At 40.1% G+C, this 12,624-nt stretch overlaps 1 protein-coding gene and 1 pseudogene across 12 annotated transcripts in view; one reads left to right on the top strand and one right to left on the bottom strand.

Annotated features, from left to right (window-relative positions):
- The window catches only part of RBFOX2 (RNA binding fox-1 homolog 2), a 262,326-nt gene that overhangs the window by 125,506 nt on the left and 124,196 nt on the right, over positions 1-12,624 (top strand). The gene's annotated exons all lie outside the window — the stretch shown is intronic.
- Positions 3,532-5,915, bottom strand: LOC113620976 (up-regulated during skeletal muscle growth protein 5 pseudogene; annotated as a pseudogene).

Here is a 12,624-nt window from a genome sequence, read left to right as displayed (position 1 = left end):
TTCCCATCTTTATTTTTCTCCTTAGCACCTGCCACCATCTGACTTGCTGTGTATGTTTGCTTATTGCCTTTCTCCTTCAACCAGAATGTAAACTCCATGAAGGCACTGGCGTATTCTATGCGCCTAGAAAGGTGCCTGGCATAGAGTAGGCACTGATTGGACATTTGTGTAGCGAAAAGAAGGGAGGAAAGAAAGTTTGGAGGATAGTGAAGGGACCAGTATTACTGGAAGAGACAGGAATGGCAGAAAGAAATGGTTTGATGGATAACCTGGAGGATCTTGAATACTGGATCACTATTCTACAGAAAATAAGAAATTCTTAAATTTTTCAGTACAGCAATATTTACCCTTCTCAAAATAGCGCTTTGGTTTTAGGTTCTGTGGATAGAATAGTTTCAGGAGGGACTAGAAGCAGGGAGATCGATTACTAATGGGTAGTTGTTGGGTAACAACTATAGGGTTGCACAGGTATGAGGCAGAAGGCCTTGGGATCAGGGTTTGGAAGTGAGAATAACATTTTTAGGTAGAGATGACGGCCGGATACATGAATGCTGAGAGGTAAGCTCTTCCAGTTGTATAAGAAAGTTGCCTGTCTTAATATGTATGTTTTAATATTGTTCGTTTTAATGTGGCATTTACTCTTAAACAAGTATCTTGTCATTTTTCAAACCAGAATATGGAATTTTGTTGTTGTAAAATTTATAAATTAGGGAATAAAGTTGGAACCATTTAAGCAAACATTCATTTTTTAAGATTTTAATTGTATACTTGAAGGGGTAGAAAATCAATGTGGTAAAGCACACATACTGGCTTGGGGATGGGGGGGATAGGGAAGTGAAGCCTGTAACTCCCAAAACACATTTTCTTTCATTTCTTTTTGCAATGAATAAAGTACACTTTAGGAGTTGTAGTCTTCCTTCGCTAGCTCCCTTTTCCCCATCTTGGTTCTGGAAATATGTTTAAATATGCTTTAAAAACTCGTGAGCAGGTTGCAGCGCAGCGTTCTTGTTCCTCCTCTGGAGGTGAGCTTGCTGCTCCTCTTCACAAGCGCTTTCTCAGCATCCTTCGCTATTATTAAATGAGGTAACATGTAGTACCTGTCATATAAGGCCAGCATAGAACACACTCCACAAATATTAGTTAAAAGGTTAATTAGATATTCTTAGTATAATGAACTATCTGTGTAGCCTAAAATATTGGGTTTTGATTCCACTTAATTCATATCTGTAGGTTCTGTGCTACCTTATTTGTATATTAACTCACATGGTGTTTTATTTGCTTATTTGAATTCAGACCATTAATTTAGAGGTTAAATAATGAAAGCCTGCCTTTCATTCTTTAAAATAACTGTCAGTTATTTTTCCTGAGTGTGAGATGAATGCTTAATCACTGGCCATTTTAGCCCGATCGCCATATCCATGAAAATAAAAAAAAACTGATTATAGCTTCATCGTGTATGATATCGTATGCTGGTTGCAGTTCTATTCTTGGTCAGTTGTTAACCTGCTGTGTTATTAAAACAAGTCCCATCATCTTTATGCTCTTGTGTCTCATCTGTAAAATGGGGATGATATTACTCCCCAGTGTTATTGTTGAATGCCGTATTCCTCAGATAAACTGACATCTAAATAAAAGCATCTAAATCATTCTTAATGATTTATTTATTCTCTTTATTGTACTTTTAGTTGCTAATTAGATAAAAAGTGATACGGTATTTTTTTGCCAAGATTGACATTACAGTTTAAAAGCAGATGCCAGGATTGGGGTGGGGTGGGGGAGACAGTTGCTGCTGTGTGTATATTCCCGTCTGTTCTGTTTCATTGATTCCGGATCTTTCTTTTTATCCTTTTGTTTGATTTTATTAAGTTTATTAAAGATACATTTCTTGGACTCATTGAAAGTCAAAATAATATTTTTTCATGTTGTTCAATACCATGCTGCTCTGGTAGTGGGTGCTTACAGATTACATCTAATGCCGGGGAAATTCTCAAGATAGTTAAAGACAATTAGGATTGGAAGAGAAAAGGGGACAGGAATTCCCAAGTGCTTCCTGTGTATGAGGTCAGGTCCTTTCACAACTATTGTCTTATTTTATGATTCGTTTTTCATATTGTGATACAGAAGCAAGAGTCAAACCCAGTAGTTTTGCTTCAGAGTCAGTACTCTTTTTTTTAAAAAAAATAATATATTTATTTATTTATTTATTTTTGGCTGCATTGGGTCTTCATTGCTGCACGCGGGCTTTCTCTAGTTGTAGCGAGCGGGGGCTACTCTTCGTTGAGGTGCGCAGGCTTCTCTTGTTGCGGAGCACAGGTTCTAGGCGCACGAGCTTCAGGAGTTGTGGCATGCGGGCTCAGCAGTTGCGGCTCATGGGCTCTAGAGCACAGGCTCAGTAGTTGTGGCACACGGGCTTAGTTGCTCCACGACATGTGGGATCTTCCCGGACCAGGGCTTGAACCCGTGTCCCCTGCATTGGCAGGCGGATTCTTAACCACTGCACCACCAGGGAAGCCCGAGAGTCAGTACTCTTAACTGGCCTGCTGTAATGCTTTCCATCTAGTCTGTGATAGGCAGCCTCTAAGGTGGTCTCCAGTGATTCCTACCTCTTGGTATTCATGCTCTTGTGCAGTCTCTTGCCTTTGAGTATAGGCTGGACCTAGTGACTTACTTCGAACTAATAGAATGTGGCAAATATAATGGGATGTCACTGCCAAGATTTGGTGATAAGGAGACTGTGGCTGTCATCCTGGGTGCTTGCCCTCTTCAGCTCTCTCCCAAGCACTTGCATGGTGAGAAGCAAACTGCCATGTTGTGAGTAGCGCTATGGCGAGTCCCACATGACAGAGAGATGATGTTTGAGGGCCCAGAGCAAGGTGAGTGAGCTTGGCAGTGGATCCTTGCCAGTCCAGCCTTGAAATTACTACAGCCCTAGCCAACACCTTGATCAAGGCAGCCTTGTGAGAGACCCTGAACCATAGGCACCCAGCTCAGCCTCGCCTGGCTTCCTGATCCACGTAAACTGTGGGATAATAAGTGATGTTTTAAGCTGTTGTTTGAGGATGACTTTTTAAAATAAATTTATTTATACATTTATTTATTATTTATATTTATTATTTTTATTATTTTATTTTATTTATTATATTATATATTACATTATTATTTATTATAATTATTATATTATTTATTTTATTAATATTTTATTTAAATTTATTATTATTTATACATTTATTTATTTATTTTTGGCTACGTTGGGTCTTCATTGCTGCGTGCAGGCTTTCTCTAGTTGCGGCGAGCGGGGGCTACTCTTCATTGCGGTGCACGGGCTTCTCATTGTGCTGTCTTCTCTTGTTGTGGAGCACAGGCTTTAGGTGCTCAGGCTTCAGTAGTTGTGGCACGCGGGCTCAGTAGTTGTGGCTTGTGGGCTCTGAAGCGCAGGCTCAGTAGTTGTGGTGCACCGACTAGTTGCTCCGTGGCATGTGGGATCTTCCCGGACCAGGGATTGAACCCACGTCCCCTGCGTTGGCAGGCGGATTCTTAACCACTGCGCCACCAGGGAAGTCCCCTGAGGATGATTTGTTATATAGAAATAGACAACTATAGATTTTGGTACCCAAAGTGGGGTGGTTCTACAACAGAAATCTATAATGCAGGAGTGACTTTGGAACTGGGTAGTGGCCTCTGAGGAGAGTGTTAGTGAAAAATCAGAGTACCTTGGGCATGTTGTTTCTAAAATTTGGGACTTTGAGGAGATCTCCATGAAGGCTCAGAGGAAAGGAAACTGGAGGAAAGGGGGATCCTTGTTATATAGTGGCAGAAATTGTAGCATCACTATTGATTGTAGTTGCGTGAAAAGCAGAAAAGGTGCCTAATGAACTGGCAGATGTCCCTAAGTAAATTTCCAAGCAAAACATTGACGGTGCCCCCTGCTTTCTTCTTACTGCTTGAAGTAAAGTATGAGAAGAGAGAAATAAATTGAGGAAAGGACTGTTAAACAAAAAAAGTCAGTTCAAGGGCACTACCTGGAGAATCCTGGTCTAAAGATGAAGCTGAGGGTGTGGCTTAAAACCTTTTGTTAAAACCTAAGAAAAACCTTAAGAGTCACACAGAAGACCTTTCAATCAAGGAATAGGTCTTACAACTGTTTTAGCACGAGAGAAGGTAGAGAAGGGCTTATCTTGAAGATATTTGTGGATATAACTTTTGTCTAATGCAGTGAATCTCAGTGAGATTCACAGGAGGCCCACTGCAGCTACAGCTGAAAAGGAGAAGAGACAGTTCAAACTGAAAAGAAGCTGTTGAACCCCCAAAATTGTTCTGGCAGGAAGCAAGCTGAGAAAATTACTCAGCTGCTGACACGTGCTACTTGTCCTGAAAAAAGAAGGATGATTCAAAGGCAAGAGCCACAGAGAATCCTACCACAGCCTTGAGACCTAATCAAGGAACTCCCAACATTTATTTGCCCAGTGAGATTTCAGAATCACTGTGGACCAGTGACTCCTTTGTGTGTCCCCTGTCCTCCCAACTCCCCTTTGGAGAAGTTACGCCATTTGGAGATTACAAGAGATTTCAGAGTAACAGAAACCAAAAGAGGGCAGGTGAGAAGGGTGCCCTGATACTATGCCATTTTAGGCCAGTCTCTGCAGAATGCATATGCATTGCTAAATCATCCCTTCTTTGGCTTTTGTCTGCAAATCTTCTAGTTACTAGAGTATTTGTGAGAAAGCTGAAGCAATCAGGAGGAAATTTCCCACCACCACACTTTACCCACCTTGTACCATCAGTGTCAGTGAACTTTCCCTCTCTCCCATTACTGTACACTAAGCAGTTGCCTTCCTTATAATGCCAACCCCTCAGTTGTGTACTAGGTCCCATCTCTGCTAGCCTGTTTAGGACCTGGACCCAGCAATTCTCTTTCCTCTCTCTGGGATCATCAGGTTTTCTGTGTTTACTGGATTAGTTCCGCTAACATGCCATTAAGCTGTTCTTTCATCCACTTGAAAATATAATACTCTTAACCTCACTTTTCTGTCAGCTACTTTTCTTTTCTCTTAGAGCAAAACTCAGTAGAGTTGTCTCTGTTTGCTCATACCAGTTCTTCTCCTCTCACTCCCTCTTAAACTCGCTCAATTAGGTTTTTATTGCCACGGAAATGGCTCTTGTCAATATTACCAGTAGCCTCCATGCTGCTGAGTCTAGTGGTTGGGTCTCAGTCCTCATGTTACCTGACCTGCCTGTAGAACATAATGTGGCTGATCATTCCTTCCTCTGTGATGCACTTTCTTGGGTACTTGACTTCCAGGACATCACACTCTCCTGGTTTTCTTCTTATCTTATTGGTGATTTCTTCTCAGTTTTAAAGTTGTCATACTCTGGGTCAAGTCTTTGGATCTCTTCTCTTGATTCTTTTATTTAGTGATTTCATCTAGTCTCATGGATTTAATTCTCAGTTAACCAGGACAAATAGCCAAAACTATTTGTCAGCTGGGCCCAGTGGGCTCTCTGATCTTTTTATCTTGGTTAACTCTTTTTTTAAAAAAATTATTTGTACAATAATTTATTGTACAAGTCGAGTATCACGTGATGAGTTGACGTTAGCTTCTTCAGGCCTGGGAACTTAATAGATGAGATACAGTTTAGAATCCGTTTATGTTGCTTTCACAGCTGGAGTTTTTTTAGACCTTAACTTGAAATATAAGACTATCAAAGCAATACCTCCGTACGTGGCCAGTACACAATTTATTCTCCCTGTGAAAGTGTTAAGAGTCGAAATATTTTTTGACACCAGTGGAATGTAATTGGGTATCAGTTTCCGGACCTGACATGATTTCAGTCTGTATCGTTCAGTGGCGGATTGTTGAACTCTTATGACTAATTTAAGAAATAAGAAATGGTAGTGAAGGACTTCCCTGGTGACACAGTGGTTAAGAATCCGCCTGCCAATGCAGGGGACGTGGGTTCGATCCCTGGTCCGGGAAGAGCCCACATGGCGCGGAGCAACTAAGCCTGTGTGCCACAACTACTGAGCCTGCGCTCTAGGGCCCACGAGCCACAAGTACTGAGCCCGTGCGCCACAACTACTGAAGCCTGTGCACCCTAGAGCCCGTGCACCACAACGACTGACCCTACATGCCATAACTACTGAAGCTCGCATGCTCTAGGGCTGACGTGCCGCAACAAGAGAAGCCACCGCAGTGAGAAGCCCATGCACCACAACGAAGAGTAGCCCCCGCTCGCCACAACTAGAGAAAGCCCGCGCACAGCAACGAAGGCCCAACGCAGCCAAAAAATAAATAAAATTTTTAAATAAATAATTTTAAAAGTCTGCACCAAATCTGTAAAAAAAAAGAAGAAAAATTATAGTGAAAAACAACTTTATTAGAAGTAAGAAAAAATGTATTCACGCAACTAACTACATATCTCTCCTATAGTGACTACAAGTCACATTTGAATACTATTCATGGTTTTTTTTAAAATCTTTTTTGCAGTACTTCATGTTTTCCTATCCTTTTTGTATCCTCTTTCTTCCTATTCTCCGAGACTCATGCTTGTGGTTGAGAGGGTAAACGTTCTCTTCCTAGTTCTGTATTTATTCTTGCAAGTTCATTTCCTGGCCATATGAGGAATTGTCTTATTAATTTGCGATCTTGTAATTGAACCAAATGAAAGCATTTGTTGTACTAATATCAATCATACTGAAGAAAATAGACATAGGCTATCTTCCAGCCATTCTTTTGCAAGCACAGATTTTAACTTTCTTATCATTGTATCTAAACCTTCTTTAGCCTTGTTAATAGTACAAGATCTTTTGGGGTATTTTTTTAAGAGGGGTCTTTGAATCTATCAATAGTTGAGACTGCATTGAGCTGAGAAGAACATTAACAGTTTTTCTAAGGACAGAAAGAATCGTTTACTCTTTTTGAAATCTAAATAATGTGCTCTCGATTTCTCTTCCTTTTCCATCTGTGAAAATACATTCAAATTCAACCCTGTTCTTCCTAATAGCGCAACTGAAGCAAGTTTTTTGCTGAGTAGTACGCAAGCCAATCCCAAACTTGTTCTAAGATTGTCACAAGTTATATTTATGCTGTGAGTTTTAGGTTCTGTGTCAGTATTTGTACTGTTTTTGACCATTTGTTCTGCTCCTGCTCCTTTTGTAGATCTCTACCTGTGTAGATGTGAATCTTCCAAATATATGATGTCTCACTGACATGTACTGTCCCAATTTTTATTCCCTGTATTTCTAGTTTGGGAAGCGTATACCTCAAAAAGCAGTCTCCTCTGAATGTAATTTAATTGCTTATGTCATTCATTAACCTGGAACACACCCGTCTTGTAAATGCTGATTTCAGATTCCAAATATGTCTCTAATAGGGTCTAGCTAATTACTGCTTCAGGTTCTTCTTCCTTCACTTACATAGTCTAAACACAATATTTAAAGATTTTTTTTAGAAATCCTTTGACAATACATAATTATGTTCAAAAGATGATCTTTTCATTTCTGTACCATCTGTTTCCTTCCAGTTACCTTTATATATGTATCTACCTTCAGCACTCGGCCATGTGTGAACTGTATCAAGTAAATTGTGTCATGTTCTAAGAAAAGAAAGAATACTGTTACATGTCCTTTTAGTGAAACAGGATAATCCCAATTCTCATAGCAAAATACTGCATGAGGACATTCTTTCTGTTGAACTGGATGAGACTACCATAGTTCCTTTTTGTTATTAGAAATATATTGTTTACTTACTGATTCTTGACTGTGGTCAAGCTTATATCCTAGATTAGAATGTAATCATCTGAAGAATCGTAGTCTCAAGATTTCACTTCTATATATCAGACTTCACCATCATCATTAGAGTTTAGAGTGCTGCTATCCGTGTTTGCATTCATCTTCGGATTCATCTAATAATTGTGAAACATTTTCCTCTGTTAGTTTTTCTTTGTTATTTTGGGTGAGAAGTGAAAAACTGTATTCAATGAAAACTGAACAAACGGTAAAAAAAACAGCATCTCTAATCTTCTTTAAAGCCTTGTTGAAAGATGATACAATACTTTGCACAATGCAGTAAGAAAACTGAAGGATCATGTGTTAGTGGTGATTTATTTCACTATTGTATCATTCTTATAAGTGAGTATGCCATTGGTCTGTCATTTTATTACTTTGGTCATTTTTTAAAACATGGTTGGGAATAATTAATGAGTAAAGCTAATTGAAAAATCAGAATGTTTCAAGATATAGGGAAAATAAGATCCCTAAAATCTCATAATGCACCTTAGATTTATAAAAGCATTCAGGGAACCCATATGTTAATTGCAAGATAGAATGTGTTTGGTTTTTTTTTGATTTTTGCGGTACGCGGGCCTCTCCCTGTTGTGGCCTCTCCCGTTGAGGAGCACAGGCTCCGGACACACAGGCTCAGCGGCCATGGCTCACGGGCCCAGCCACTCCGCGGCATGTGGGATCTTCCCGGACTGGGGCACGAACCCATGTCCCCTGCATCAGCAGGCGGACTCTCAACCACTGCGCCACCAGGGAAGCCCTGTTATTATTTTTAAAGTAACATTTTCTTTGGGTTTTGGTGGGGGGGCAAGGATGGGAAATACCTCTGAGAAAGAATAAGTCATAAAATATAAATCCTTAAATATAGAACTGTTAAACAAAGAAAAGTTGGGCCCAGTGGACTCCGATGGTATACCGGGGGTTAAATACTGTCTGTATGCTGATGATTCTGAAATGTATACCTACAGGCCAGATCCCTCCCAGGAAGTTTACATCCAATTGTCTACTTGATATTTCCATACCTAATAGTTACCTCAAACTTAACTTGTCCAACTGGTCTCCACTTGCCTTCTTCCAGTCTCAAGACTGTGGGAACACCTACAGTTTTCCCCTTCTCAGATGACATCTTCCTGTTGCTTGGGCCAGGAAAAAACTTGGAGTCACCCTGGACTCTTCTTTCTCCCTGACGGCAGTGTTATTAATCAACAAATCCTTTAGGCTCTGCCTTTCAAAAATCACCTAAATCCAATCCCTTTTTACTAGCTCTGCTACTGCTCTCCTCGCTCAGTACCCCATCCTTTCTCACCTGTATTATTGCAATAGTCCTACCTGGTCTCCCTGCTTCCACCATTGACTCCAAATAATTTATTGTGAACACAACATCTGACTTAGACCTGTAAAAATATAAATCTGATCATGCTCAAAAATCCACCCATGTGTTTCACTCGGAGGAAGAGCCAGAGTCCCTACAAGCCTCTGGTTGAGCTGGCTCCTGGGTACCTCTTTGACTTCTGTATCCTCCTGTTCGTCCTCAGTCTTCCAGCCACACTGGCCGCCTTCTTGCCGTTCCTGAAGCTTGCCAGGCACTTTGCAGTACTTGTTTCCTCTGCTTGTCATGCCCTTCTCCAGATACCCTCATGTGTACTGCTTCAGCTCCTTCACATTTCTGCTGAAATGTTACCTTTTCATTTAGCTCTTTTTTTAGTCATTTTATTTTAAGTTCTCCATAGCCCTTACCATCTTCTAGTATACTGTAAAAATATCTTTTTTACTACTTTCCTCACCTGTAGAGATTTTTGTCTGGTTTGTTTATTGCTGTATCCCTAGTGTCTAGAACAGTGAATGATGCTCAATAAATATTTGTCAAATGGGTGCTGAATTCCAGAGGTTTTCTACTGGTTACTTTTTCATTAACAGGGGAATACTTAGTAACTATAGGAACTTACAATGCAGAACTCTTCTTTGTATTTGTCATCGTCATTTTCTCTGTCATTTTCCCTGTGTGTGTGATGGTTCTACTGTAGGGGCAGTAGTGCTTCGTGGTGCAGGCTTTGGAACCAAACTGACGAGGTTTCAAACCTGGCTCTCTGGCATTGTCTTAATGACATTGGGCATATTAATGTGCTTTCTCATCTATAAAATTAGAACAACAACAACAAAAATAGTAGCTATCTCAGAAGGTTGCTTTGAGCCTGTAAAAGCTCTCAGAACAGTCCTTGGTACATAATAAATGTTCAGTTTATGTTAGTTATCATGATTGTTTCCTGGCTAGACCCATCCCAGCTGTTCTGAGTCAGTGACCCTCCCGAGTGGCAGTACTGAGAACTCTCTGATTACCACCTATTTTCTTCCCCCTTTAAAAATAGTACGGGCATGTCCGGTCCTTCTTTCTCCTTTTTACCTCCGTCTTTCTCTTTTACTATTTAAACTTTAGTTATTTCCACTGTCAGCAGTCTTTTTAGATTTCTCCCTCCTCTCCTTTCAGCAAGTATTTATTAAGCACTTAACGATTCCGTTCTAAATCTTGCTATGTTTCCTTTTCCTTGTCTCCGTCTTTTTATCCCATTTACAAAATAAACAAATTACCTTCCTTATGATTGATTGACTAGAATTACATTTGTATCAGGGAAAATGGAAATGTTGTAGATGTGGAAATGAAATTTGTATTTTTTAAAGTTGCACCCCCCCTCCCCCAAAAAAAAAATTGCACCAGTCACTAAAATGCTTGAAAGTACTCCTGCTCCTTCCTCGATGTCTCCACAGACGTCTCCACTTTCTTAGCGGATTAGATTTATCTTCTACTTCTAACCAATGTTCAAGATGAGTTGGAAAAAAACACATCATTTCTTATTTAATTACATTGGCATTATTTGTAATTTGCTGCTATTTTAACTATCTTGTCCTCTGTTTATTTTTATTTCAGATGTACGGTAGTTCAGGTCCATTACTGGTTCCGCGGACTCCTATGTTGTCTCCCCCCCACACCCCAACTCCCTGATTACATTCCTGGGCTCTTGTGGTCTCGTGTGGAAACCCAGTCAGCATTTATAAATATGTACGTGTGTGCGTCTGTATTTCTTTTAATGAGGAAATGTGATCAATTCCAAACAACTCTGAAATAAAAATGAATTTTTAGAATATGACCCATTTTGTAAATTTTAGACAGATTGTATATTGGCTGTAATATTCTTTTCAGAGCAGACAAGATGGACCCATTTAGGCATCCACTTAAAGAGGTTTTTGTTTGTTTGTTTGTTTGTTTTTGCGGTACGCGGGCCTCTCACTGTTGTGGCCTCTCCCGTTGCGGAGCACAGGCTCCGGATGCGCAGGCTCAGCGGCCATGGCTCACGGGCCCAGCCACTCTGCGGCATCTTCCCAGACCATGGCACGAACCCGCGTCCCCTGCATCGGCAGGTGGACAGTCAACCACTGCGCCACCAGGGAAGCCCTTAAAGAGGTTTTATTTTGAGACTCTAAGGGACTTTTATTTGTAAGATATGCTGTGGTATTACCTAATTTATGTTACAAAGAGAACAGTATTCTTTTTGCTGACTTTTCTTGGTATAATCTTTTTCTGGGCACATTTCATCAACAAATTTAAGACAATTGAAATGCTTATTAAAAGTGTCCCCACTCTGTATCTATAAACTCTAGGTTCTTCTTATTCTTTTGTCTTTTATATATTTAGCCCATTCATTCATCCATGCTAATTGGCAGCAACTGTTTTGGGAAAGTACTATAAGGCATAATGAAAACTGCTAGATTTCTACTTTTATATTTTGGTAATTTGCATTTTTTCAGTAACTTTTATTTTCCTTTGAACCCTTAAGATTTACCTCTTTTCACCAAGAAGTAAACTAATTTAAATAATTTAATTAATTAAATTTAAAAAATTTATGTCCAAGTTGGGCAATAAATCCTTTTACTTTTATTTTTACTATTTCACCAGACAAAATATATTAGGCAGACTTCTTAAAATTTGATAATGAAAAATTCTATTTTGTTTTGTCAATAAAATGTAAAATTTTAAATGTCAAGGCATAAACTCCCAGGGGATAAGAAGGGGCTAGGAGAGTAGGCAAGTTGAAAAGGCGTGTTTGGGGCTTGGCCAGATTCTTAAAAAGGCCGTCTGCCTCTTTATGGTGTTGGCTGCAAAACAGAAACACATACTTTGAGCATTTGTTATTTACAGTTGGTGGTGCATAGTTTGGGGAATAGGTGAGGGATATGTTACTTTCGTAAGCACAGAATCAAGTTCTGACCACTCATTATTTGGCTGAAGGTTTATTGAGTTTCTACTATGTGTAGATATCTTGTAGTGTGCCTTTCAGAGTGTTACCTGGATTTTTGCTTAAACTAAAGCTAGCCAGTGGCCCCATTCTCATTCTTTAACAGAAAAAAAGAAAAAGAAAAGGGGGTAAGATGTGTGTATATTTTAGGTTTAATAAATTAAAGTTAAACTTTCCTTTTGAATACCTTGCCAAAGGACTTAAGTGCTTGTGGTCTTAGTTCGCTAGGGCGGCTGTAACAAATTTCCACAGACCGGTGGCTTAAACAATAGAAGTTTCTCTCACAGTTCTGGAGGCCTGGGAAGTCCCAGATCAAGGTGCCTGCAGGGTAGGTTTCCTCCTGAGGCCTCTTCTCTTGGCTTGTAGGCTGCTGCCATCTCCCCGTGTGCACACTTGACCTCCTTGTCATGCATGCGTTGGGGCGAGTAAGAGCAAGAAAGTGGATGCGATTGTCAGCCGGCTCTCTGCTGGCTCTTCTTTTTTTTTTTTGCAGTTCGCGGGCCTCTCCCTGTTGTGGCCTCTCCCGTTGCGGAGCACAGGCTCTGGACGCGCAGG

This window comes from Aethalodelphis obliquidens, unplaced genomic scaffold (assembly GCF_003676395.1).
Source record: "Aethalodelphis obliquidens isolate GAN/ISIS:26980383/991018 unplaced genomic scaffold, ASM367639v1 scaffold8, whole genome shotgun sequence".
Taxonomy (NCBI): Eukaryota; Metazoa; Chordata; class Mammalia; order Artiodactyla; family Delphinidae; genus Aethalodelphis; species Aethalodelphis obliquidens.
Note: the sequence above shows the minus strand (reverse complement) of the source record. Positions and strands in the feature narration are given on the sequence as shown.